Genomic DNA, 25,835 nt, shown 5'->3' with positions numbered 1-25,835 from the left:
TTATAAAAGCAGAAACAGACTCACAGACACAGAAAACAAACTTATGGTTATCAAAGGGGAGAAGTCGGGGGGGATAAATTAGGAGTTTGGGATTAGCAGATACAAACTACTGTATACGGAATAGATAAACAACAAGGTCCTACTGTATAGCCCGGGGAACTGTATTCAATAGCTTGTAATAACCTATAAAAAGAACATGAAAAAGAATATATATGTATAACTGAATTGTTATGCTGTACACCAGAACCTAACACAACACTGTAAATCAACTATCTTTCAATTTAAAAAAAAAAAAAAAGCAAAGGCATTTCCCATGATGAGAACACTTTTCTCTGGGTGAACTCTAAAGATTCACCAATGCATGCCACACCTATTAGAGAACCACTTTATCTTGTAAAAATAAAAGAAACAGACCTACTGTAAGATCCAGCAGTCCCATTTCTGGGTATATATCCAGAGGGAACTCTAATTTGAAAAGATACATGCACCCCAATGTTCACAGCAGCGCCAAATACAGCAGCCAAATACAATACAATAACCTAACTGTCCATTGACAGATGACTGGATGAAGAAGCTGTGGTATATTTATACAGTGGCATACTACTCAGCCATAAGAAAAAATAAAATAATGCCATTTGCAGCAACATGCATGGACCTAGAGATCATCATTCCAAGTGAAGTAAGCCAGAAAGAGAAAGAAAAATACCATATGATATCACTTATATGTAGAATCTAAAAGAAAAAAAAAGGACACTACGAACTCATCTACAAAACAGAAACAGACTCGCAGACATAGTAAACAGTCTTATGGTTACCAGGGAAAGAGGGTGGGAAGGGATAAATTTGGGAGTTTGAGATTTACAAATGTTAGCCACTGTACATAAAAATAGACTTTTTTTAAGTTTCTTCTGTATAGCACAGGGAACTATGTTCAATATCTTGTAATTACCTTTAATGAAAGAGAGATGAAAATGAATATATGTATGTATATGCATGACTGGAACATTGTGATGTACACCAGAAATGGACACATTGTAACTGATTGTACTTCAATATAATTAATTAAAAATTAATTAATTAAACAAAATACTGCATATTCTGAGTGAAAAACCTGCCCAATTAGACGTTATTCAGAAATTTTTCCTTGTTTCTAATGTTGTGACATGCACGTGCAAATGACATTCTGCCTATTTCTGTGAGTCACAGTAGTTATGTCCTATAAAAACATCGTGAACACTGAATTTGCAAATTCTGAGCCACTGCTCCCAAGGGAAACAAGGAATTGGGTTCCTGCGAGTCTTTGGTCCCAGTACCTTCATCAACCAATCAGTGCATCACCGTAAATAAGACATCTTATTTCATATATTTGCTGGTTTGGTGACAGTGAACTCGGGGCCAACAGCACTGAAGGGAGCTTATCCAGCAGATGTTATTTCCTCCGTGAGGAACATCCCAGCCTCCCTGCACCCAGGAGCACTAAGCAGCATGCAGCGCTGCACTTGGGCACTGTTTTAAATAGAGATGTCACCAGCAAAATGCACGAGAATGTGAAAAACATGGCCTTAAAAGGACCACAAAGGGGTCACCTGTTACAGTGAGGGCTGGACCGAAGGCAGAGCATCACCCTGTCTCACCTGTGCTGAGAACACATGCATCAGGCAACTCAGATTTTTCCCTGCTCTGCTCATGGCCTCAAGGGAACACAGAGGTGTCGCAGGTGTTGTTTTGGGGGGATACAAATACATCTGAGTGAGTGGGTGAATTCGCAGATGCAGAATCTGGGGATGACAAGGACTGAGTGCCATCTGTGTTACCTTTAAAATGTTAGCGGGACCAGGTTGGGAGGACCCGACAGAACTCAGCCCCTGGTGTGATTCCCCGGGTGTGACTCAGCCCCGAAAGAGCCCCAGTCCAGCACCAAGCCTCATGTTTCCTCCTCCTGGGTGTACTTGGGGAACACCTCCCCATCCCTCACACCAGAGTCTCGGGCATGTGGACGGTTCAACGGCACCCCACCCCTCAACCCCCAGCCGAATGATTCCAATACAATTCAAATTCTCTACCTGCTGAATAGGAAGAAACTAATTGCAGCAGCTAACTTTGGATGCAACGGGGTAATAACTTGGCATTTGACTCAGAAAGAGTTCCCCCCCAAAAGCAGGACCACTGTAACAGGTAATAGGTAAAGTCCCCTTTACCTATTTAGTTATACACGATTTCTATGTGCTGACATCCATTAAAACACAAAAACACGAATGAACTAATGTTGACCCTTCTTATTCCAGCAATAAGTAATATACAGAAAACAATTGCAAAAAAAAAAAAAAAAAAAAGACGACAAAGAGCTCCCAGTATTTCATTAGGAGATACATTTCCAAGTCAACATTACCTTCTCCTTTTAATATATTTATGGAAATCTGTAATGCATTAATATTTCATTCAAAGATATAATAGTAATCAATCCCAATAACGTAAATACAAGGACTTTTTAGAGGCCCTTATAGCCACAGGACATTTAATTGACAGGGAGAGACGTATTTCGTGCAAGAACACCCAAGGATAACATTCTGTGGGAACAGAATATGAATTCAAATTAAAAAGAGAATGAGGTAGCAATTCCAATGGTTAAAGAGGAGTCTATTTAAGCACTTTTTACAGGAATGACGATGTGTATCAATCAGTCTCTATGGTATTTAGATTCCACTGGTTATACTGAAAAGAATGATGGAATTGTTTTATTTAGAGATGTCACTATTCACAATAAGCTGGAAATAACATCCTTTGCAACTCTTAAATTACAATGAAAAATCTTAGCTATCAACTCAAAATATGTGAGGAGGCAGGTTTTTTCTTTTCTTCTCTTTTTCTTTTTTTTTTTTTTTTTTTGACCAAATGATTTTAGGCATTAGGTGAGTTAAAGGCACAGTACAGCCCCCTCCGAGGGTAGGTTACCCCTCAGTTCCAGGTCTTAACATTTTGCAAGAGAAGCTGGAAATCTGGATTTTCCATGTACAATTGATTTTTTTTTAATATATTGGTTCAGAAATTTTTTAAAACAATGTGCAGGCCAAACAAAACATAGCTGCAGGCCAACATCTTTTCTACCTTGACTCTGAACAATACTTAGCATCCTTTGTCAACTTTTCCATAGACTTAAAGGAGATGCACTCATTCAAAAAAGCCCTCACTGAACAGCTTGGGCTGGGCCAGGCGCTATCCTGGGCCCTGGGGATCCAGAGATGGTGGAAACTCTACACCTGCCCTCCAGGAGGACAGCCTAGAGGGCCACAGACCAGGAGACAAACTTGCAACCCTGTCTATGAAATCCAGGGCTGGAGTTAGACCTTGGGTGCAGTGGTCATGCACCTTGGCTTGGGTAGGTCAGGAATAGATGCTTTATTTGTGGAAGCTTGGGGCTAAAGAGAGGACAGGACTAGAAGCATCCCCTGAAATCAACACAAGGTGTGACTTCAGTGATGTCAACCCGATTGTCTGCCTTGGGAAGGCTCCTTAGGAGATGGCCAACCAGGCAGACAGGAGCAAAGATGTCCCAAAGCTAAGAACACCCAGACTGAGACAAAGCCAGCCCCTCTCCTCATTTCCAGTTTTTCTGTTGAAAACAGGCACAAGATGTAAATAAACCATTGAGACAAGATCCAAAAATAATCTTAAGTGGGCATAAAAGCCCATACAAAATTTCTTCTTTTAATCACTTCTGGAAGGCAGCTGATAGGTACACACACCAAAACGCAGCTAGTGAAGCAATCAGCTTAATCTGTTTCTTTGAAAGATTAATTAAAACCGAGATTACCGGCAGCGACAGCTGAGCTGGGTCAGCCATCGGACCACGTTTGAGATGAGAGAGAAATTGTCTTAAGATCACACAAACACAGCTGCAAGCCAAACGTGGAGATGCCGCAGAAAACCTGCTTCTTCCTGGGCCCATAATTCAATTCCCAGGGATGACACTTGAGTTAAAAGCATGAGCCTGGGGAAAAGCGCAAGGCAGGCAGGCGGCCTGCCCTGTGGGCAGTGCCCACGGCAGCCGATGTGGCCTTGAACTCCGGAAACCAGCCAGCAACAGTTGCGGAAGGAGAGCACAGGGCACCGCCCCGGCACGGCGACGGGGCAAGGAACCCGACTCTGGCTCTGAACTCAAGCAAGATTTTAAGTGCTTGTTTAAGGCCATGTCAAGGATCTGCCCAGCTGAGGCCCAGAACAGAAGCAGAGATAAGAAGCCAGAGCAAGAGTAAACACTGTCCGCACAGCCCCTGCTCCGTGGGGGCCTGGAAGGAAAGGCGGTGTCTCTAGTGGAGGGCTGCTTTTTTCAGCAAAAAGGAGATGAAGGAGGAGACCCTCCTGGAAATTCCAGAGCAACCAGAATGTGAACACACTGTCAGTGGACACAGTGCTAACATATCGAAAAAAAAAAAACAAAACCCTCAATAGCACTCATCAGGAAAATAACAATTTTGGCAACAATTCCCAAAGTTCTTCATTTCAAAACAAAAGAAGGAAGATGATGAAGATGAAAGGAGAGTAAAGAGAGGACAGTAGCGGTGAGAGGAAGAGAAGATCCCTCCGCTACTCCCTGCCAGGCCACTTAGGCCCCAGGGCCATGCCCAGCATCCCCCATCTCAACAGTCCACCCTGGACAGTCCACCCTGGATGCCCATTTAAGAAGCCTGGGCTGCGGGCTACTGAAGACTACTCTTTAGGAAGTTTCCCCTAACATAGTAGAACATTCGTCTCAGCACTAGATGTCAGAAGCCCTGCATCCCAGCCCTACCTTGATGGCCCTTGTAGACCACCTGACCTCCCTACATCCCTCCCCATCTCTGCATTGGAAAGGCTGGACCAAAACTGAGTTCGTAGATGACCTGTCTGGACATTCCCACTCCAATATCCTCCCATCCTCCTGGGTCAGCAGTTCTAACTCAATGTCATGTAAAACCCCACGGCCAATCTCATTCTAGATGCCTCCACCGTGTGGATCAAGTAGCCAACAGAGTAAAATAATGGACACAATAAATAATTGTTTCCTTTTAGGAAGAGAAAGAGTCGGAACACAGGGGAAGACAGTAAAATGTGAATCTCCAATGTACTGTCAACACCAAAATGAGGGCCGGGCTTAAAGTAAAGATCTGATCATGGCCTGCATTTCCTCATCTGTAAAATGGGAATAATCATCAGAGTCTACTCCACAGGGGAGTCATTAAAAGTGAATGAGTTTCTGTAAAGCACTTAGAACAAAAGGTGATTATGCGCTAGGTGTTTACATAAAAACCGAGAATCATCCTAGCTACCATCAGGAAGGAGCTAGAAATTACACCTGAGTCAAACTGGAGAGGCACTGGCTGCAATGGGAAGGTCCCTTGGGACAGCACCAGAACCCAGCCCTGCTTGTCCCAGATCCCAGGTGAAGCAGCTCTCTCCCTGTGCTGTCCCCTCCAGCCCTGCCTCGGTGGGACATCTGTGCCAGCCTCCCAGCTCTGCTCCCAGCCTGCAGGACCTCCCAGCTCCAGGGTCCCCGACCCCAGACCTGAGGTCGATTTCTAGTATTCTAACATTAGAATATTACATTCTTTTTTTTATTGACGCACAGTCAGATTACAATGTGTCCATTTCTGGTGTACAGCATAATGTTTCATATGTATACATACACATTCAAAGACTCATTTTCTTTTTCTTTTTCATTATAGGTTACTACAAGGTATTGAATATAGTCCCCTGTGCTACACAGAAGAAATCTGTTGCTTATCTACTTTACAGACAGTAGTTAATATTTGCAGATCTTGATCTCCCAATTTATTATATTCCAGTAGTTTGTATCACCACATCCTGGATATTCCAATGGCTTGCATCACCAGCTAAAATTAGAAACATTTTAGCCTAGAACTCAAAATGAATCATGATCTGACCCCTTACTGATCTTTCTAACCTTACTTCCTACTGGCTCTTTCATACATCCCTCACACCCGAGTCCCACCCTGGATGGCAACCCTCCCATCGCCCATGTGGTGCTCGGCCCCGGTCTGTTCATCCTGCCCGTGGTTCCTGCCTCCAAAGATGGACATCCCTGCAAGCCTCAAGGTCTGCCTCCTCCTCTAACTGGTCCCCTAAGGCTCCCCTGCAGATGGAATTCACGTCTCCGTGCCTGAACTCACACACCTTGCATCTCTGCATAGGGGAGGCAGAGGAGTGCCCCACCAGGAGTTTGCACCCCAGCCCTGTGGCTTCCTAGCTCAATGTCGCTGTGTCAGAGAATTAACATCTCTGAACCGATCTCCCTGCGGGGATGAGGATAAAGGGGGATAATATATAGAAAAATGCTGGGTTTAAATTCTCTTTGCCTTCTTTCTCTTGTGGAATTTATTACTTCTCTAAATTTTATGGTAGTCATTTAGGTTTTTTTTTTTTTGCTCTCAGAATTTTATTAGGTGGAGTTGGGCAAAAGACAAAACCTCTGAAACAGTCGCCCACCTGGTTTAGAACAACCAAAATAGAGGAGCCTTTGCATGGAGACATGCTCTCATTGAGATGAAAGAACATCTTCAATTTTTTTAAAAGGGGAGCTGACCTGCCGTAGGCAGGTTTGGAGGCTTGCGACTTGGGCTGCAGGGAGCTGTGCTGGCTGCGCTGACCGGAGCCACTCTGAGCATCCTGCGGCAGGTGGTGGCGTAACAGCTGTGAGTGAGGCTGCTGGTGGGCGGGCAGACGTACAAGAATGGTGGAGGCGCATAACCAGGGGCTGCACCAGGAGCCAGGGGCCCGGGGGAGCCCAAGGCCAAGGGCAAGCTGAATGGTGGAGGGGTCCCTGCATGAAATCCTTGCTTGTCAAAAGCCTGAGTCTTGTAGACAGAACCAGTCGTATCAGGGAGACCACTGGTGCTTGAAGATGTGGACACTCCTTTGCCAGGCCCAGAACCTGCAGACTTGTTCTGTGCCTGCGATGATCCGCCACAGCCACCCTTGGTGTAGTCTCCCGCTGCTGTCCCCTGGGTCAGGTCGTCATAACCTGCGCCGTAGCTGTGCTGGCCATAACCTCCAGCCTGCTGGATGGGGTGGGGGAGGTGTTGAGGCCCACACCATGCTGCTTGGCTGAGGCTGGAGGGACAAACATGGTGGGCCCGTACTGGAAGGCACTGGGCACGCCGGCGTAGTCGGGGAGGCCAGTGTAGCTGTAGCCAGGTGGCAGCACAGGATTCAGAAAGGGCTGCTGGCTGTGCGGTGGGGCTGCGACTGGCTCTGCTGTGGCTGAGCCAGTGTGGTGGGGGGCACAGGGGATGCAGAGTCACCTGGGCCAAACTTCATGACATCACCTGAATATGTGTTATAAGCGAGGCTCCCATCTCGACTGGCAAGGGCTGCGGGTGTAGCAAAAGGAATCCCACAGTAAATCCACTGGCAGCCGTGATTGCGGCATCTGGAGCTCGTCGTGGCCATAGATCGGGTGGGCGGGAAGCAGTCCTGCGGGGCCTACGAGGTACCGGTTGTGCAGCAGGGGAGGCACCCCCTGGGGAAGGTTAGGGGGTGCTTTGCCTAAGGTCACCAATGGCGTGGCCCCGGCACTGCCGCTGGGGGCACTCACGGAGGTACCGCCCAGCGGAGGCTGTGCACTGCGCTCATGCTGCTCGGCAGGCTGAGCCCTGAGGACGGGGCACTCGAGGCAGAGGTTGCTGGTGTGGAGAAGGTGGCTGAGGACTGGAGGGGAGGGCGCTCTCCACACTGGCATGTGTGGAGAGGGCTGCGTGCGCAGATGGGAGGCTGCTCTGATGGCTGGAGAGGGAGCTGCTTAGCGGAGAGAGGGAGCTGCCAGACAGGTCACCAGGCTGGGACAAGGCAGGCAGAGTGGCAGTGTGCTGGGACGTGGTGGGCAGAAGTGGAGTGCAGGAGGTGGTGCTGGGCAGGGAGCCCACAGATGGGAGGGCAGAGGGAGGGTCTGCTTTGGAGCTGGAACGGATGAAGTAGTGTCTATTGTCTGCTGACTTCGACTACCATGTTCATAAGGGACAGTTCCTGGAGCCGACTCCGACAGACTCACAGAGCTCTGGTATGCGGTCTTGCTGTGCACAGGACTCTGGTCATAGGAGGAAGACGCTGTTACTGGGCCAGTGGGGCTCAGAGATGAGCTGGTCAGGCTGGAGGAGGTGAGCACTAAAGTTGTGCAGGTGGGGCTCTGTGCTGCACTGGCCTTTGGGAGAGAGATATTCAAAGAATCACTTGAAGACTTCGAATACAAGCTAATGCGAATCTGGCTACTATTTTCACTGCTTGCAGCTGATCCAAATTCAGAGAGAGACGGTTCTGATCCAACTTCCAAGGCACCAAACTGAACATTTAATCCTGTGACATCTGCTGAACCAGGCATTTCCACTGCAGAAGCTGGGATCTTAGAAGCTGGAGGTATTTGCCGCTTAGGGAGTTCGATGTGTTTAGGCTGTGGTTGGTGAGCAGACACGGCAATGTTTTCAATAGTCATGCTTGGAAGCTGCAAAAGTTTGTTCGCAGTGGAGGTACTACTGTCTCTGGGTGTTGACACTAAGAGTTTCACCTGGGAAGGAAAGGACTCCGACACAGGAGGAACAGTGACTGCCGGAGGCTGGTGCTGATGCCACTGGCTCAGCTGGCTAAACAGGGTACGGTTCGGGCTGAGATCTGAAGTCAAAATGACTAAGGACTGAGGACTGGGATGCTGAGGGCTTGAGGTTCCAAGAAGAAGTGGTTGTGGGGGTACTCGTACTATTCTGTTGTGAACTTGGGGTGGTGGTAAACTGGCCCAAACTTGGAGCTTTCAGCTGGCCCAAAATCTGGGAGCTGGTGATGTCTGCCATTTTTGAAGGTGCAAGCTCTCCAAATCCTGAACCAAGGATGGATGACAGGCTCTGAGGAGAACAGAAGTTGACAGTGGTGGAGCTGCCAGTCCCTGGTGCCATCTGTTTGTTGTGCTGAGAATTCGTGAAGATAAGGGCTTGGCCAAAACCCTGCTGCTGGGAAGTTTCAACGGAGCTGACTTCTGAGGCTTGACTAGGAGGTTTCTGGAGCAGGGCTACCAGATCAACACTTTGCCCAGGTGTGACGTGATTCTCTGCTGGAACAGACGAGGAAGTGAAGACCTCTGTTTCAGAAAGACCTTCAGTCCAGTCTTCTGTTACCCACTCATCCACAGAATTCTTTCAGACCCCAGTTCCCTCATCTGCACCATTCTGAGCAGCTTCCCAAACTACTGGTTTTGTCCCACACCCATCTATAGATGGAGAATCTGAATAGTCCACAGGATTAAATGTCCCCATGCCTTGGGTTGAGAATCTTCCTGCCCCTCTCCCTCTGCAACGTCCAAATCCTCTACCACGAGCTCGCTTTCCACGGTCTGAAGGCTTGTCCCCTTGATTGCACTCAATTCCATTCTCTTTGCCCCTAAACTCTCTCGCACAATTGCCACCCTCTTCCTTTCCAGTTGTTGTTTCCATGCCCATGATTCACTTCTCTCTCACTTTTCTCTCTATTCTCTTTGTTTTCTGAACTCTCTTTTCCAAAATTCTTCTTCTTCCCTCCTACAGTCTCCCATGAAGTTGTGTCTGAATTCCCTTCCAGTAATATATTGATAGCTTTGTTGATATCTCCATCATAGTCATGTAGGGCCACTATGCATTCATCCTGTTTTCCTGTCACTTCCATAAGCTGTTTAACCTTAGCTTCAAACTCTGAATCATTTTCATCAAACATCGCTTGAGTGAGACGCATCTGTTCAGCTGTAGCTGTGTTGCTGAAATCTGTTTTTTCCCGAGCACTTCTGGAACAGTCACTGCTCACCGAAGTCATCATATACGGTATACACAAAATAACGTCTGCACAAAATAGAAAATCACTGCTGCTCTCGCTGGACTCGGGACCCGCCGCCGCTCGTTACCTGCCAATGCGCCTCTTACAAAGCAGCGGCCGTCATTTAGGTTTATAAGTTTTCTTCCCACTGATGAGGTGAGTTCCCTGAGTGCAGGATGTCTGTCTTTCTCAAAGGACCAGCACAAGGCCTGACGTGTTGTGAGAGCTGCACAAAAATGTCCTGAGTGGATGAATGAACAGGTGGATGGAATACTTTATACTTGGCTCAAGTATTTTTTGTTATTTTACACTCGCTCCCCATTTAGACCCACATCATTGTTAAGGACAGTAACTAGCACATAAGTTAATACAGATGCCCAGACAGTTCTGAGGAAGGGCACTCATCTTCTGAGTCTCGAATGATTCGATTCCATTCACTCACATTTGTCTGTTCTCTACTGGTTCCTTCATATATCACCAGAAAGCACTGACCGTGACACTCTGCAGCCTATAGAAGGGCAGAACCCCTCTTCCCAAATTCACCCATGGGCAGCATGAGGACGTTTTAACAGGCTTGTCCAACTTCACCAACTGGGGTGTTTTGCTTTTCTTTAAAAAAAATTTTGAAAATCATCATCCTGAAAAGGAATATTTTATTCATGCCAGTTTAAGTAGTGGCAGGAAAATATTCAGTACTCAAAATGGAATGAGAAAAAAAAAAAAAACCCGTCAGCATGAATTTCCAAAGGCATCTGGAAAACTGGCAAAAGAATTAAAAATGTGAAAGCAACCGGTGATCCCAGCTGGAGTGAAATTGCCTCCCCGTGGAAATCCTGAAGAGAAAGCAGGCTTCTAAGATGGATTGCTTGATGCCTTCTCTTTATATGAGATACCACCCCTAGGACTGCTTCAGGAATTCCCAGAGACAATCCCCTGGAAAGTTCAGTTACATAGTGGTTCTGATTGAACCTGGGAAAAGCAAACCCACAACTCGTCCCCAGGGCGCCAGTCTTCAAATTCATGTACTGGATTTTGTATTGAGACTAATAGGAATCCCGGCAGAAATCCGACTGGGAACAGAAGTTAAACCTTCCCCTATACCCAGAGTGGTCAAAAGACTGAGATTCCAACTCACCAAGACCCGAGTTTCCTCTCTCTTAGCAGGAGAGGGTGATGGCTCAACATGTCCACTCTGGAAGCAGCCAGAACTGAACTGGAAACCCGTCCCCCAACTCAGGGCCAGACTTAGAGCACATCAGTGACCCCCCACTGAATCCCATCGACTTGATTCTTTTTTTTTTCTTTTTTAGTTTTTTTTTTCTTTTTTAGTTTTAGGTTTTTTTTCTTTGTTAGTTTTTGTTTCTGTTTTTGGTTTTTGTTTTTTTTTTTTTTTTTGAGTGGGGAGAGGTAATTAGGTTTATTTATTTTATTTATTTTTAGAGGAGGTACTGGGGATTGAACCCAGAACCTCCTGAATGTTAAGCATGCACTCTACCACTTGAGCTATACCCTCCCCCTCATCGACTTGATTCCTAAAGTCAACATTACCTAAGACAGCATTCCATAGCCAAGTACACTGACCTTCTGAATCTACCAGCCAGAAGGACCACCCCGTGGGCACAGCTGGACCCACATTTCAGACCAGGATAAGCAGCTCAGTAACTGTGTGACCTTGGGCAAGTCCCTGGACCCCTCTGGGCTTCCGTTTCCTCCTGTGTCACTCACAGACTGGACTAGATGCTCCTGCCCTCACTTCACATGCATGTCAGGGGACCAAGAGATGGGAAACACAGGGGTCTTTAGAAGCACTGGCCCTGCCCTCTGACCTGGGTTTTGCTCTTGCACACTGGGCCCTGTTCTGTCCCTGGCTCACTGTGTGATGCTGAACAGCACACTTAGCTTTTCTGTGCCAGGTTTTTTTTTTTCCTTAATAAAATATGTGGATAAGCCATATATACGCAAAGTCCCTTGTAGATCTAGAGTTCTACTCATCGGAGAAGTCTCTTTCACTGGGGAGTAGAACAGAATCACTTTATAGTTCTTCAGCCCCTTGGTGTAAATCACCAACAGGATGACTATAAAAATTCTGCACTGGCTTTGAAAATGGACAGGCCATGGGCGGCAAGTGTTTTATGAAAGGTCATGTAGAATACAAACATGATGTATTCACTCCTCTAAAGAAGCCAGAGCAATCTACTGGTTACCCCTGTGACTCAAAATGAAATCCCATCCAGGATGACCAAGCACCTCCCGAACTTAAAGTCACCTGCAGGGGGTGCCTCCCATGTCTAGTGTTAGAATCACCTCCAAGAATCCCACTCCTGGGCATATATCCAGAGGGAACTCTAATTTGAAAAGATACATGCACCCCAGTGTTCACAGGTGCACTATATACAACAGCCAAGACACGAAAGCAACCTAAATGTCCAACGACAGATGACTGGATAAAGAAGTTGTGGTATATTTCTACAATGGAATACTACTCAGCCATAAAAAAGAATAAAATAATGCCATTTGCAGAAACATGGATGGACCTTGAGATCATCATTCTAAGTGAAGTAGAATAGAAAGAGAAAGAAAAATACCATATGATATCACTCATATGTGGAATCTAAAGGAAAAAAGAAGACACTAATGAACTCATCTACAAAACAGAAACAGACTCACATAGTAAACAGTCTTACAGTTACTGGGAGGAAAGAGGGTGCAAAAGGATAAACTGGGAGTTCAAGATTTGTGAATATTAACTATTCCATATAAATTAGATAAACAATAAGTTTCTTCTGTCTAGCACAGCGAACTGTATTCAATAAATGTAGTAACCTATAATGAAAATGAATAAATGTATGTATGACTGAAACATTATGCTGCACACCAGAAATAACTGATGTATACTTCAATTTAAAAAAAATATATACATATATATATGGACCTCAGAAATAAAAATCTACTCAAATCTCAAACAAACAAACAAGAAATCACCTGCCAGAAAAGCGGCCTCCTCGCTGGGGCTCTGGGAGACTTACTACCAGTACAGGTGCGGAATTCACCCTCTTCCCTTGTCCCAAATCCACATGGGAGGCGTTGAAAAAAAGAAGACCACAGGTGACAGTTCAAAGCCATAGACTTTGTGACCACTTTATTCTCAGCCTCTTCCCCAAAAAGGAAAGGGCTCTGGACAGAATAACAGTTGACAAGGACACCAGGTCAAGAAAGACAGTTTCCTTATAAACGAAACTTTCAAACTCACAGCCATTAACACTCACCCGAAATAACTGGATAGGAGCCAACTAGGAAAGGGCACGTTACTAAAACTGGCCCTCCAGCCTCCAAGAGGCTCAGCAGAATTATTCTTGCTGCGAGGAGAGGAGGAAGGAAGGTCTGGTTATTGTGCCAGCGCACTGGGAGGCACAATAACTAGGTCATGTTCCCACTCGGGCCAGGATGAAGCCACTCGGCGGCTTGGCGGCACCGGGCAAAGCCGAGTCTCGCTCTCCTGGTCAGCATCAGTATCCTAAAGAGCCTGTCCCTAGAGCAGCAGGCACAGTATAGCTGGAGGTCTAAGCACACGCTCAAGGCTAACAGGGCAGGGAAGACACATGAAACACACAAGCAACAGCCCACCTTCCACCCAAATCCTCAGCTCACTTCGGGACCACACACTAGGGAACACAACCCTTAACTCGGGAGCTGATGCAATGGGCAATAAAGGGGAATAAAGAGCCCCTTCTCCAGCCAGATGATGGTGCCTCCTCTGCCAGATCCTGCAGAAGGAAACCACACAGACTGGAAGCCCCTTCCGTGAAATGCAGTCGCTGTCTCCCTGGCATGTAACTCTTGCAGATGTAACGGAAACTTCGTTCTTTGTAATTGGCATCACAAGTCTCACCTTTATCCAGGCTCACAACGCAGAAGCTCCAACAACAGCTTTCAGGGGAGCCCGGGGAGCGTGGTAACACACTCCATTCAGGCCAGAGCATGTGACTTCCACAGGTGTGAGGTCCTTCTTTTCAGAGCAAACCTTCATGCTGGCACAGCTTCTCTGAAAAATGGAACCTCTGGCCCCAGGCAATCCCAGGGCCGCTAACGGGCCCTCAGAAGCCTTGCAAGGGTGCGTTTTTCACGGTATATTAATTCAAGAGACGCATTAGATGAGATGGGTTCTAGCTTTGCTTTTAACCTCGGCAGTTAGGGGATGGGTCCTTCTGCCTCTGCACAGCACACAGCAGAGACACAAACACAGAGGCTGCCAAAGATGTTTTCTGGGGAAAGAAGGCACACCAGGATATCCCAGGGCTTTCTTCTCTGCTCTTACCCAGTTTTACTGACACCATTTATTTGCAGACAAAGGATCTAGAAGGTGGAGTCTGGGGGAAAAGCGGAACGTGAGAAAGCCTGTAAGTTTCCAGGCTGACGCAGGTAACAGTCTACAGTCACCAGGAGCGCTTAGAAGTCTCCTCGCAAAGCAGAGGGGAAAACAACCCAGTGCCCCAAAACAGTCTTCCAGAATATCAGTAAAGAAGCCATGGGAAGACAGACATCACTGCAGAGCGGACATCACCAGAGAACCGCTGCTCCGGGAATTGCCTCCGGACACACAGAGCACTGGCCCCTGCAAGATGCTAAGTGGCAGGTGCCCAGAGGAAGAGAGAAGCTCTAGGGAGAAACAGAAAAAGAAATATCTGAGGTTTCTTCTCTCCCACAAGAAGTCCTATTGCCTCACTCATGAAAGCATCTTGCTATGGGAGGTGAGGGGAGGCAGGTTTGAAAGAGATAGTTTTAGGGCCCAATTTTTTTTTAAAGAATATCTTTTTTGGTGGGGAGGTAGTTACGTTTACTTACTTGTTTTTGGAGGAGGTACTGGGGATTGAATCCAGGACCTTGTGTATGCTAAGCACACACTCTACCACTGAGCTGTACCCTCCCCCACCAATTTTTTTAATAAATAAAATACTTCAGAACTTGCATTCCAACAGATATAGCTGGCAATTACTGAGCAATTATTTTGACACTGTAGGATACATGAGTGTAACTTTTAGTAAGAGCTTATAATGTCTATATATAGTTTTTTTTCAAGCTCTCAATGCAAGTTAACTAATATATAGTATGTCTACAGTTTGTGTACATCAAAACAACAGAAGAACATTATTATCCTGAGAATGGTAGTAACAGTAAAATAAAGTACGTGAAGGTAAGGTTATCTTCCTGTTGCCTTCTTATTTTATTAAAGTATTAATCCTATTACATGTAAATTGTACATAAAATTTCTTTTTCTGATAACTAATAATCTGATTAGTATAGAAAATGTATGAAATACAGCAAGGCAAGAAGGAGAAAATTAAAGTTATCTATCATTTCCACACCCGGAGATGACTACTCTCACTGTAATTGATGTAGCTACTTCTGGCTCGCTACCTATGCGTATAATTACAAACGCTGTTCCACAAAACTGGGGATGTTATTTGATAACTCATTTTTCACATTAAATAGTATATCGTTTATCTATGCCCTTAAATGAATGTTCTGCACCATGAGTTAAAATCTGCAGTGTGTTGCATTCTATTAATGTGCTGCAGTTTATTTTATAAATTGTGTACTATTAAGTAAGTTGTTTCCAACTTCTATGTATCTTCTTTATTAATTTCTTTCAATGACACTTCATAGTTCGCAGCATCTGAGTCTTCTGCTTCTTTGGTAAATTTATTCCTATTTTATTCTTTCTGATGCTATTATAATCAGAATTTCATTTTCAGATGGCTCATTGCCAGAATACGGACATACAATTGAATTTTGTATATTGACCTTGCATCCTACAACCTTGATGAACTCATATATTAGTTCTCATCGATTTTTAGCAGATTTTTTAGGATTTTCTCTCTACGAGATCATGTCATCTGCAAATAAAGACAGTTTTACTTCTTCCTTTACAATGTGGATGCTTTTTATTTCTTTTTATTGCCTAACTATCCTGGCCAGAACCTCCAGTACAACTGTTAAACAGAAGTGCAAGAGCATTTCAAAATGTAGGACAGATAAGCAAGACGATACTGTATCGCACAGGGAAATACGTACAAGATCTTATGGGAGCTCACAGAGAAAAAATGTGACAATGAATATATATATGTGTTCACGTGTAACTGAAAACCTGTGCTCTACACTGGAATTTGACACAACACTGTAAAATGACTATAACTCAATAAAAAATGTTAAAAAATAAAATAAAAAGTTATAAAGCAAAGGCAAAACAAAAAAAGAAGTGCCAGAGCAGAGACCCTCGTTTTGTTCGTGGTCTGAGGGGAAAGCATTCATTTTTCACCAGGAAGTATGAGGTTAGCTCCGAGAATAGAATTCTTAAATGTATTAGTTGTGAGAAGGTAAAAAGGTTACTTCGATGCTTCGCCCATTCATAAGAGATCCTAAATATGTCCATTTCCCGATGTGCAATGTCTTCAATATTTATTTCCCTAACAGAATTTCAACATTCTCTGATTTTCTACTAGGTAGGAAAGGGACAGTGACATGTTATAGAAAATCTCAAGAATTTTCTGAAGTTCAAGAGCCTTGAAATGGACAGATTTAATGAAATCCAACACCTGTGTCTGGTGAAATAAACACCTGCTAATACAAAGCCCAAGCAGTGGGCATTAAGTTAAAGTCAATTTGACGTTTCCCTGGGTTGTCAGCTGCTCAATTCACTGCAGAAAGGAAGACTTTATTCTGAGCATGTTCTGAAATTCTGTGTCAATTTTCCTGCTTGAATGTTTCCTGCGTTCTCATTCTGCTGCTCACCAAAATTAGTTCTGCCACAAAAGGCTTAAAAAAAAAAAGTTGGAAAGATCTATTCTAATTATATTTAAATCTGTAAATCCTAGAACAAAGAGGGATTTGACAGTTACTTAATTTGATTATTTAGTCATACCAAATACTTCAGATTAAAGACTACACCCTGAAACCTGGATTATCTGGTTTGACCCCTAAACAAACTATATTAGAGCAACAGCTTGGTTAGCGGGGACACATACACACATACGAGGTACAGGCGGAAACATCTGGACTTCAAAAGACCTAGCCTCAAATTCCAGATCTTTCCATTCTCAGCTGTGCATCCTGGGGCAAATTACTTATCCTCTCTGTGTCAATGGTTAACAAAAACTTTAAAGGTTAAAAACTTCTGCCTGGCAGGGAGGTTATGAGGATTACATGACATATAATTCATAAAGTGCCTGGAATATAGTGGTAGTATTAGTATTTCTTAACTAAACTGTTCAGGAAATGGAGTAGTCTGGTCCATTATAATTTCTGGTTCTCATACTTTTGTGGCTGAAAGTCCCTCTAAACAATGTGAGTACTGTTTGTGTCTCTGTATTATGGTAGACACACAATTACATCTTCCATCTCACTGATAAGTATTTCATGCGCAAGATCCTATGTAAGTGACCAAAAGGTGTGTCAGTTTCATCCACATGTAGTTTACAAGCTGGCGTAAACGAACAAGATTCACACCATGAGGATTTTATGTGCATTACTGTTACACTGTCTTGCAGAGAGAGCAGGTGCAGGACACTGGGCCGACTTGACTATACAGTGAGTGACTTGGCACACACTCTAAAACACGGTTTTCATTAATAAATTGCCAAATATGAGCTTATGCAACTATTGTTTGCCTGCTGTCCTTCAAAGGGGAGTATAGGAAAGGGGCCAGTGAGCTGAAAGCTCCACTCTTATCTTCCAACCCCAAGTCCCCTCAAAGGCCACGTCTCCACTCTGGGAACTAATCAGCAGTGGCCAACCTTCCCCCCCTCCACCCTCCTTGGTGTGCTCCTGACACAGGCTAATTGGCACATCTGAAATTGTCCAATTAACAAGCTAATGAGGACTGGCCAGCCCTGTGAAGAGGAACTCAGGCTGCTCCTGGATGCCACAACACATGCTTTCAGAACACTCAGGCTGTGATTCTAATCAACTCTGAGAGGTCTGCTCTGTCTTCTTTGACAGCTTGAGCATGAGTCTCAAAACTCTGTATTTTCATAGCAGTGAAAATCATAGTCACCTGACAAAAGTTCCTGTCCCAAAAAGGTTAGCAGGTTGGAGAGCAGGAAAAAACAAGAAGAGGGAGGGAAGAGGTCTGTCCACCAGGCAGCAGTTACTAGGAGAGGAACTGAACCCAGATATCTGACTTATATTCATTCCACAATTATAGCCAGGACACCTCCCGTGGTCCAGGTGCTGAGCCCTGAACTTTCCAGAAGACAACACAAAACAATTAAGCCAGTATAAAATGCCTACTGATCAAAGAAATTTTGACATATGGAGATACAGGGAAGTCATTCTGGCTTAACCATGAGTTAACTGGAATTTGATGCTAACTAAAATAGCCTGTTTGTAGCCTATCAAACATACCTGGTTACATCTGCTTTAACTACTAAAGAAAAGGGCACACTGATCAGAAGCAAATGTCCACGTTAAAAATAAAGATTAAATGCCTCTCCTTCCTGGGACGCCAATGCTGGTCCTCCTTTGATGATAAGATTCCCGCCCCAGGTGCCAAGGCCATACTGGACATGCTGGTCTGGTTTTGGGGTTGTTTTTAATTTTTTTTTTGAAATCTTGAAGAAATTACTTGTTTAACATTCTGTATTCTGACAAGACATAAAACTATGCTGGAAACCATACTTCTCCAGAGTAGCTTCTCAGAGTTACCTGGGAGCAGGCTTCCCTGCTAGTCCTCAGTTTGGCTCAAAGAGAACTCTTTTCTTATCTTATTGCTGATTACTGATTATTTTCATTGACACTACCAGAAGCAAATAGCCCGTGTGCACAAATGCACGTGTGCAGGGCTGTCTCGTAATTAGCAACGTCAGCCACAGAACGTCATTTATCAACAACCGAAATTCATCGGGCAACCAGAGAAATAAACCCAACAATCATTTAGTAGACAGGGGCTGCTCCTACACACGGTCCCCTGAAGTAACAGCCATCCATCCCCTTAGGCACACAGCCAGGCTGGAGGCCACATGGTCACAAGGCACAGAAAACAACACCCAGTTGCTCAGTGTCACGCAGCTCCTGAAAGTCAGATCTGGGCTGATTGAGCAAATACTCTGAGGCCTGCGCTGGCTGAGAACTTTGAAACACATGTTAGTTCACCTAATTCTCACAAGAGCCAGAGACAGGACACCTGACTACAACACTCCTCGGCCTCCCTGAGATTTGAATAAAGAATCAGAAATAGGACAAGTAGAAGGAAGACTGAAGTCCAATTCTATTCGTTTCATGCATTTCTGTCCCCTAAAGAAGTGTAGCATCCAGAATCCTGATGCAACCATGCAATGAGCCCTGTGCACAAACGCTCTGGGAGTTGGCACTGAATCTCCCACATTTGCTATGTGGCCCTGGGGAGGGCCCCCAGCTGCCCCAGATCTCTGTTTTCTCAACCTGATCAAAGAACAAGACGTTCACAAGGCCCTCTCCAGAGTCAACTATTGGGAAACTTGAAAATCCAAAATGTCCCTCATCTGCTCCCAGCCATGTGAGGACGGCAGGACACAGCCCTGTGCTGGGGCTGGTCACCAGAGGAACATGGAGACGCGTTTCACAATAGAGCATTATGCTGGCCTGGTTCTTCTGACCTGCAGTTTAAGAAACGCTCCCTGAGATCTCTCTCTGTTGGGTTCCGACTTTCATCACATGTGGCCAAGTCAAGCTGTGCGCACACCGGGAAGAGGGCGGCCATGAATTCTGTGACTCCAGAAGGTGCCTGGCCCACTGTTAGTGCTCCCCATAGGTACGAACCTGACCTTCCTTTACAATGGTTTTAAAGGCACAGCCAGTACCTTTTCACAGCCTCCTCCTTTTTATTTCTTTAAGTCTCCAGGGAAAAGGAAGGCTTTCAACTAAATCAAAATGGGACAAAATTCATAAAATGCACCAGTGACTTCACACAGGTAGCATATCTTTTGTTTTTGTCGGAACCTCAAGCCATTCATTTTAACCCAAGAGAGATGGAGAAATGACCAACTAGCCAAGTATACCACTACTGAAAATGTGAGCCTTAAATTAGTTGAGAAATGCTCTTAGAAATAAATCTGTTGATCTGGGGGCATCGAGATGAAAATCAATCCACGTCGTAAGGACAACCAGCGTATGAAGAGACGTATCTCTTATCTGCTTCAAAAAAGGACGGATTTTGGGGGCCTCCTTTCTGATGTCAAACTGAATAATTATTATCTAAGAGAGGCAACAAGTGTGACCAAAACCTTGAAGTGTTATAAACCGTTATCACGTATTTGAAGTTCTTTATCTGCTTAATTGGAAGCCAGAACCGCATCACAAGGCAGGATTCAGACCTGAGGCAGGAAGGGGTTCATCTGGCCTGGAACCAGGACCCGCCTCCTTCCTCTGCACCCCTTCCCCACCCCACCCACTGCTACAGTCACCCAGGCCAAACACTCGCGGGTTGTCACATCCACCCCTCTTCCAGCGTTCCTTGCAGCCAGAGCCCCAAGACCCTGCAGGGACACGGCCCACGATCTGTAACATCAGAGAAGCAACCATAGGAGCAAAGGCCTCCCTTTTTCTAGCTTGAAGGGGCCATGTAAAATACCATGAAAGGGCCCTTCCCATCGCTGCTTGTGGAGAGAAGGGACTGTGACTTTTTCATTTTGTATCCACACGGCCTACAATACAGGAGGGGTGTGTGTGTGTGTGTGTGTGTGCATGTACACTGAGCAGCTGCCCTACCCTTTTCCATCTGACACTCCAAATAGTATTTCCATCTACTCTAACTTATCAGTTACCAGGAAACTTCTCAATCCCTGCCCTTCATAGGCAGGGAATGACATCTCAAAATGACACCCCCTTTTTTAAGTTCTCTTAAAAGATTGTCACTGATTTGTCTGCTTGAGGTACACATTTTTTTAATGATCTCTAACTGGGAGTTAGAGGTACCATATTTGGCCATGAATCAGGGTGGCAAAAACTGGCCCAAAATAAAGTGATCTCATCTCACATTTAATAAGCTTTTCGTGTACACCAGGCATTATGCACACACATAAAAACTTGACATGAGTCATCTCACTGAAACCTCACAGCAATCCTACCTAATGTGGGCCATTTTTTCATCCCCATTTTATGAATTGTAAATAGAGACTCAGCCCTGTAGACACATATGGCTGGTGAGGAGATGAACGGGAGCTCAGGCCCAGAGAATTCTGTGTCCCGATCCACAGACCATGACCTACTTCTAAGATCCGCACTAACACCAAGAAAGCCAGCAAGCACAACACTCTAGGAACACCTCAAATTTTGGCAGAGGAGTGCCTGGAAGATTTTTTTTTTAATGCTAAAAAAAGTATACCCATATCCAGGTAGTGTTCATTACCCGAGGTATCACAATACAAGACTTCTCCAAGTATCTAATAAACTTTAGTATTCCCTAAATTTCTTAACCACTCACCCTAAGAAAATGTTAAACAATCAGTAAAAGACCTTTGATATCAGGCTGAAAGGAGTGTGAAGTTTTATAATTACGAGGGATCAGACGAGCTATGTAATTTGCAGAACCCAGCGCAAAATGCAATTGGTGGGGATGGGGAGGTCCTTGTTCAAAAAATATTAAGAATTTCAAGACAGTGGGAAAAACTCATTGAAGGAAGAAGCGTGGGACCCTCAGGGGCCTCATGAGACCATGAAGCTCGCCCCCTCCAAGAAGCCAGTCCCAGGAGGGATGGAGGTATAGGGCCCCGGAGATCACTCCAGACTTCAGAAGAATGAGGCTATGAAATGGTCTGTGAGCTCAGCTACGTGCCAGATGCTTTCTCCAGAACTAGCCACATGCAAAATCGGAATCTCAAACTGGAATGCCAAACGGTTTGGCTCCTACTACCACTGGACGTGAACTCCATACGAGCCAGTGTTCAGCACGTCTTATGTTAGGAAGTTGCCTGTGACTGCAGGAAAAGGTCATCTTGCATATAAATCATTAGAGAAACAGATTTCACAGCACCTCCTGAAGAGAAACAATGAGTACCGTGGCCTATTGTGCTGAGACGGCTTTCTTAACAGAGCAGGTGTTTCAACATTTTTAATATTCCTATTGGCTATCTCCTGGTGGTTTCCAATTAATGACAATATAAAGAAACCATCTGAGGTACATTATGTATGATGAGGCCTTTACCGCACAATGAATAGTAATTTTTTGTAATTACCAAGCCCTGAGAAAAAGTAAATCTGACCTGATAATTTTTAAATTTTTAAAACTGAAGTATGAAGTATAGTCGGTTTACAATGTTGTATTAATTTCCGGTGTACAGCATAGCAATGCAATTATACATACACATTTTCCTTTTCATATTCTTTTTCATTAGAGGTTATTATAAGGTATTGAATATAGTTCCCTGTGCTATACAGTAGGACCTTGCTGTTTATCTGTTTTATATACAGTAGTTAGTCTCTGCAAATCCTGAACTCCCAATTTATCCCTCCCCACCCCGCCTTTCCCCCCAACCTGTAACCACAAATTTTTTCTATGTCTGAGTCTACTGCTGTTCTGTAAATAAGTTCATTTGTCTCATTTTTTTTAGATTCCACATATCAATGATATCATATGATAAAATCTGATCTAATAAATTTTTGAAAAACACAATACATTGCAATAAGAAAAGAAAAATAATTATTTTCATGTGAGCAGTATTTCATCAATGAAAAAAAAAAAAAAACCCTTCGGTGGGAAAAAAAGCCCTGACCTGGGACTCAAGAATATCTGTCCCTTCGTCACTCAACTGCCACTGAGAACCAGGCAGCTCACACGAGAGAGGTGGGGATAGAAATCATACTCCTGTACATGTTTTTTAGGCATTTGAGAAAATACACCAGACTTGGCTGAGTTCCTGGCTATCTGCCTGTATCTTCCATGACCTTTTGCTAATGGAACCTATGCTCTAAATGATGCGTATTTTTTAAGTTGCATAAAATATGACATTTCGCTTGCCAGAACCCTGAGGTGAGCACTCTAGATCTTTTTTTTCTTTTTCTTTTTGGCAAATTGTCTAATTTAAAATCTCAGGGTTCTCTCGATGTCTTCAAAATGATTTTCTTCATTTTGCCAGGATGGAAATAGCCACGCAATCCCAAAATGTATCCTCAGCCCCATAAAATCGTGACTGGGCCCATTTCTCTCTCAACACATAGGTTTCTGGTCAGTGTGAGCCAGGTCACCAATTCCAGGTAGCAGCGTTTCACCTGCAGGCTGAGCACAAGACAGCATCCTGGCTCCAGGCTCCAGAGCGAGGCTCTGATGGGCCTGAGGAGAAGGGTGGCAGGGGGCCATCCTGGAGGCTCAGCTGACAAACACTGTAACACACAAGCACTCAAGTCTCCCCATCAGAGCCCCCAGGACCATGCCAGGACACACCCCAGAGAAGCCTGCATCACCTCAATCAGTACAGCTGTGAGCTGGGCACACCCTTCCAGAAGCTTCTTTAGACAGATCTGGGTTCAAACTGCTATCCTGTGACTAGTGAGTCACATGCCCCGGGGCCAGTCAGTTCTCTCAACTGTCAAATGGTATTGAATTCACAGGGTTACTGAGGAATTAAATGACCCACCACGTGTCCAGTGAAGGACCCCGGGCCCAGCAGACATTCCAACATTCGTAGCCATTACTATGCTATTTCAAACCACCTACACACCTTCCCACAGACACCAGTGTGGAGCCCCCATCAGAAAATAACGGTACATTCAAAACTCAGGTGTTGTCCGCCATTCGCAGCAACATGGATGTTCCTGGAGAATGTCATTTTAAGTGAAGTAAGCCAGAAAGAGAAAGAAAAATTCCATATGAGATCGCTCATATGTGGAATCTTAAAAAGAAAAAAAAAGAACATAAATACAAAACAGAAACAGACTCATAGACATAGACTACAAACTTGTGGTTGTCAAGGGGGCGAGGGGTGGGAAGGGATAGACAGGATTTCAAAATTGTAAAATAGATAAACAAGATTATACTGTATAGCACCAGGAAATATACACAAAATCTTTTGGTAGCTCACAGAGAAAAAAATGTGACAATGAATATATATATGTTCATGTGTAACTGAAAAACTGTGCTCTACACTGGAATTTGATGCAGCATTGTAAAATGACTATAATTCAATTTTAAAATGTAAAAAAAAAAAAAATCAGGTGTTGTCCAAAGAGAAATTTCACTTCTTTTTTTTTTTTTTTTTTTTCACTGAGAATGTCTGACCCGAATACGAAGAGCAAGGACAACTTATACCTGGAAGTCAGTGTGTCTGCGACGTCCAGACAAAGAGTGTGCTGCCTTCTGAGGGAAGGGACATCAGGAAAGACTACTGCACCTGCCTTGAAATTTCTCATCCCACCGTCTGTTCTAGAGACAGCATATTTTTGGAAGAAAAATACTATAGTTGATGATTACAGCCAAGGGGTCATCCTTGGGTTCTGGACACATTAGCAGGCAGATGAAGTCACACAACGATTAAAGGCCTGACTGCAAAGGAAAAGATGAAAAAAACCGACTCCATATTGCATCCACGAGTATCTCAAGACTACAACAAGCCCTGTTTGAGGGGGGACATTGCAAGAAGGAAAGTAACAGAAAACAGAGGTATTTAACAGGACTCCACAGGACACAGCCAGCAGGGGCTACCCAACCCAAAGAAGCGTGTGATCATCCAAACATCACCTCCATTTAGCTTTGGGCCATCCTACTGAGGGAGACTCTTTTCTGGAGCCTGACAACTAGTTTTCTTTCTCTGAGCACAGCCAGATGGCGGCCAAGAGAAAGAGCCTGCCAAAGGAAGGAAGCAGGCAAAGCCCCACAGATTAAAAATGCACCGCAGCTAATCCACCGGCTGAGTAATCCGCACGTGGAAAAGTGGTGAAATCCAGAGGGAGAAAATATGGGCGGAACATTCAGAAAAGATTATAAGTAATGAAAACATTTAGAAAAGCAAGCTTCCTCAGAGACCAGGGACAACTTCGTTGCTCGGGAATTTTTTAAAGGGAAACAAACAAAATCTCCATCTATTACTCAGGGTGCAAGGCATTGTGGGAAACACACGGGAGGGAAACCACATGGGTGAGAATGTCCCCTGCAAGCAGCTCTGAGCTGTACCAGCTGGAGAAAAAGCTGGCAAAGGAAAAAAGAAAACAAAACCTTGAATGGCTGACCCTCAACAGTGTGATCCTAAGAGAGCATCTTAGAAAATCCTGCAAAAGAAGAAGCAGAGTAGCCCAAAGTGGGCTGCTTATGTCTGGAGAAAGTTGATGGAAGAGAGCAGACTTAAGTGATCTTAAGATCTTCAGGCCTTGAAGAACTGATGGGTAAGCGACAGAAATAGGAGAATTCACAGGAGCAGGACACAGAGGTGGGAACGGGTCTGGCGTACCTGGAGGACACGTGGGGACCAGCCCTCTCACTTGCCACTGAATCTCCAGTCGGTACAGCCTGAGCCGTTAAGTGAGAGCTTAACGACCATTCATTAAATGAACACATGGCTGCCATCTGGGAAGTGGGTCACTGGAGAAGCTGGACTAGAAAACCAGTTCAGTTACCAGTTCTTATGATTCGTCTCCACCCATTACTTCTGACAAAAATTACTTCCCTTCCCTTGGGGCCACGTTATGTCACCATGTGCTGCTTTGCATCCTGGGTATATGGGCACACATCCAATGTTCTCTGTTAAGAGTCCACGGGACAAAATTTACCAACCTATAAGGTTGGTATAATGTCAGTATAACGACAGTTAAGAGCACTGGCTTTGGCCCCAGACAGATAACCTAACTTCAAACCCCAGTTCTTCCCTATAGTTCTGTGTGACCTTGGCCAAGTTACTTAACCTCTCTGGGCCTCCGTGTGTTTATCTCTAAAATGGTGCTAACAATAAGATCTATTTTGTGGGGCTGCTAAGAGGATTTATTGTGAAAATTCATGAAAAATATTGTATTTGGCATAGTGTCTAGCACTTGGTAAGTATTCAATAAATGCTTGT

At 44.6% G+C, this 25,835-nt stretch overlaps 1 protein-coding gene and 1 pseudogene across 1 annotated transcript in view; both read right to left on the bottom strand.

The window, feature by feature from the left end:
• Positions 1–25,835, bottom strand: part of CAMK1D (calcium/calmodulin dependent protein kinase ID) — a 343,527-nt gene that overhangs the window by 304,118 nt on the left and 13,574 nt on the right.
• On the bottom strand, positions 6,369–9,170 carry LOC102507637 (annotated as a pseudogene).

This window comes from Camelus ferus, chromosome 35, assembly GCF_009834535.1.
Source record: "Camelus ferus isolate YT-003-E chromosome 35, BCGSAC_Cfer_1.0, whole genome shotgun sequence".
NCBI classification, from domain to species: domain Eukaryota; kingdom Metazoa; phylum Chordata; class Mammalia; order Artiodactyla; family Camelidae; genus Camelus; species Camelus ferus.
The sequence above is the reverse complement of the archived record's forward strand: the minus strand, read 5'-3'. Positions and strand labels throughout refer to the sequence as shown.